We start from the raw sequence: 4,050 nt of genomic DNA, 5'->3' as shown, positions 1-4,050 counted from the left end.
CTATCATAAGATCCAGTCTGTTAAACACCATTTAGAACTTCCTTGAGCCACTGTCAATCAAGCCTTATTTTCTTGCTAAGCCTCTTTTATGTAAATTCAGGTGTGCCAGTTGTTTAAGGCACATGATGTATTTTTCATTGTAAGATACTAAAACCTTTTCATCAGACTACAGCTGTTGTCCTCCCCTCTTTTAGAAGGGCTTTTACATCAGAGTGAAAGCTTTATATGTGAAGTATTCTTATCATGTAAATGGCTTATATTCACTTGGTGCATTTCAGTATTTTCCAGGTTTTCTATAATGCATGCACTTTCCTTTTACAATCAGAAGATGCTAGTTTTTAAAACAGTGATAACATCTATTTTGATACACCATGTGTTCACACATATTAAACAATACACACAGCAGAAAGACTGGAAAGAGTATACAAAAATGTTGATGTGACTTCCCCTGGAAATCAGAATCATGAGTTCATTTTCCTTCTTCCTACTACTTTTCCAAATATTCTCTACTAGCAAGTATTGATACTACATTTATATTAATAGTAGACTTTTTTTTTTAATTTTAAATCATATGCTTTTAAGTAAGATCTGAATTCTAATGCTGGCCATGCCTCTTACTAGATAGGTGGTTTGATCATTTTAGATAATCTCAGAGCCTCAATTTCCCCATTTTTGGAAACATAATACTTACCTCATGAGGTAGTTGAATATGAAGTAAATATGAAAAAGTGTTGGCATAATAAGCATCAAAACCTTTGTGTTTCTTAAATTTAAAGCTGGCCTGGTTTGCTCTTTTTAGCAAAAGAGTTTAACAGACAAAACAAGTTAGTCTCCCTGCCAGCAGTTCATCTCTCAGTTTAGAGAATTACCATCCAGATGACCAATTAATTGTCAACGGATGAAAAATAAAAGATTTTCTAAGCATCTTTAGCCTCATCCCACTAATTATTTTTTCAAATACCATGCTCTCTATCTATCTATCTATATATATATATAAACACATTTAACAAATAACTATTAAACTCTAACTTATGTATTTCTGTCATGTAATCACACCCAGGCTACATCTCAGAGTGTGAGTCAGCCTGCTTTATACTAATTTCATGGGAAATCTAGGTTTCATCCCAGATATACTAGTAGTCCATGAGGTCACAAAGCCTGGCTTGAGCCTGAGCTGTCCAGAAAAGAATGGATGGAGGCCCAGGAGGCAGGGAACTCACCTTCAGAGTCCCAGCACCTGTTTGCTTCACACTCATCGGGATCCTCTGGAAATCCTGGTTTAAGGCAGTGGTCATTTCCTAGGTGACAGAAGTGGTAAGGAAGAAGGCCTTTTCTGTCCAGAGGGCCTTTTTGACCAGATTTGAACCATCCTGCTTTGGTAGGTCCTGGGGTGTGCTACATCAGTCATGGTTCTGAGTCTGCTTTGGGGTAAGAGCTAAAGTATTATAAAACTGTGTCTCTCTGGAATACTCAATTCAGTTTTAATTACTGATAGAGCAAGTGTCCATATCTCCACTTCTAATTTCCTTTTGAAAGCATATAGCCTGGTCTTCAGTATGTCCCACAGAAAGTTTCCTTGCCCTTGACAAATTTGATGTATCTATTCTAGTCCTACAGTTAGAGCCACACTCTTCATTACAAGTCAGTCTTGTGTTGCCTTATTTCTGTTTTATGTTGCATTCTGTTTCACTCATTAGATCCACACATCCAGTGCAGCCTCGCTGCCTTCTTCAAAACTGTTTTTGGTCTATTTTTCTTAGAGCATCTAGTTGAAGCATAATGAAGCTGTGAGCTCAAACTTGAATACTTCACTCATATGGAGAATTGATTAAGTTTCTCAAATCACCCCAACTCAAGATTTAATATTGGAGATGAGAGCTTTATCCTGGTGTGTCAAGAGATTTGTGATGGTTAAGTACTTACAGCCCTTTCTGAGCACTTCCACACCAATGTGGCTGCAGGAGGCTTGTGCATCCCTGGCGACAGCTGGCATAGATTTGCACCACAACAGTCACATTTCATTAATCACAACTTTCACTCCTGTTGAGCCAAAGATGAGTCTAGACTCCACTTTAGTGTGATGTTCTGGGCAGTGCCATCAGTCCATGACATGACATGTGAGCAAAAACTTCTGCTATCTCTGAGCTAGACTTTGCTTGGCTGAGTGTGTTACTGTTTCAGTGTTTATCTTAATGGATTGTTACATGCCTAAAATATTTATGGACATGAATTTGTGCAAACTCCGGAGATAGTGAAGGACAGGGAAGGCTGGTGTGCTGCAGACCATAGGGTCGCAAAGAATCAGACATGTCTGAACAACAACAAAATATTTAAGTAAAAGAAATGGGGCTATATATAGTTACCATACCATTTTTTAGTCTCATAATAAATATACAAACCCTTAGTCAATGACTTCTGGTTTTCTCTCATTAAAACCATACTTTGTGGGGTGGGACGAAAGGAAGGGAATATATGTATATTTATAGCTGATTCGTGTTGCTAGACAGCAGAAACCAACACAACATTGTAAAGCAATTATCCTCCAATTAAAAACAAATTTAAAAAACAAAACAGCACTTTGACTACTTATAACTACTTTTTCCCTCCACAGACTAGGAGCTGAAGGCAAGGAAACTGCAAGTGCCAGGGTAAAGACTGCTGGGTGAAAGGGCTGCCCAAGAGACTATGAACAGGCTGATGGAAGAATCTTTTAGGCAGTGAATTCCTGCACCTAAACTGAACCCATCCAGAATGCAGTCTGACACAAGTGAGCTCATTAAATAAGCATCACTTGCCCGGGCTCTAGGATAGAATACAGTAAATGGATCCTTATTAGGGTGAGGGAGAAAGTGTTCCTGAAATAAGGCAGGAGGATAAATAGAGAAGACTCCATCTGTCATCCAGCTGGGATAATTGTCCAACAAAGTAACCATTCAGACTCCACTAAGGGATCATGGTTATTTCTCCCCATGCAGATGGCCTATTCTAGGACACCTTGAAACAGGAAAGAACTGCCAGCAGTTTCCCAAGAAAGCTTCTGAAAGAGAAATGGTGACTGGGAGAAAAACGGCATTACAGGGAGTCATCATCAAAATAACATAAATCTTTTATTGAAAGTCACTTTATTGATGTTACAATGAGAATAACATAGAAAACCGTGGTACCTTATTAGCTTCAGAAGTGAATACTAATAAAATTGTGCCATAAATTTGAATTTTAAGTTACAGTGACCTATAAAAACAGCAAGGTTTTATTTACCTACAGTAAAACAACTTTATAACTTGAACAGCCATGAAACAAATCACACTTGATCTGGAAAGCAGTTGCCATATATTTCAGTTGCTGTTTGCCAAAACCCAATAGTAACGTTTAAAGTAGCTTAAGAACCCGAAGTGCAGAGTAGCAGAGAGAACAGAATGTTAAAGTGAAGCCAAACTATATACACCTAATTATCTGATTACCGAAAGTGAAACTGTGCTGCCATGAACACTTTCCCATAAAGTGGCTTCCACTAGCTGTAGATGGGACATTACCCCTTGAAGATGACAGATGTGGAAAACACTAGTGCAGACCTACACTGGCTAACATAGAACTGCTATGTTTAGGTAAAAAAGCTGTTTCTAAAGGAAGTTGTATTTTTGTGATGCTAAATTGGAGGGGCAAGTCTCTTCCACCAAGTTAAAAAAGGAGCACATGCTTATTATTCTGAATTAACATTTGCTAAGCACTTTTGAAGTTAGTGTTAAAAAAAAAATTGTCTTCCATACAAGACAAAGATGTTGGGTTATTTTTTCCCATTAAAAAGACTGGCTATAGAATCACAGTTTGATTTTGTGCTGGATTAAAAAAGAAAAGTGGGATTTCTCATCAGGCAGTGATACAAGTGTATAATTTAGCAAGGACTCTTGTATTATCACTGAATCAATGTACTAATTTCTATCAGCACTTTCTGTATTGTGTCGTCTGGTATAACTTAGCACCGCAGTGTTTAAAGATTTGGGGGCTATTTGCATTTTTAAGGGCTTGATTATCAAAACACAAATCCACATC

The sequence above is a fragment of the Dama dama genome, chromosome 18, assembly GCF_033118175.1.
Source record: "Dama dama isolate Ldn47 chromosome 18, ASM3311817v1, whole genome shotgun sequence".
In the NCBI taxonomy this organism is placed as follows: Eukaryota; Metazoa; Chordata; class Mammalia; order Artiodactyla; family Cervidae; genus Dama; species Dama dama.
This window is presented reverse-complemented; position numbering follows the sequence as displayed.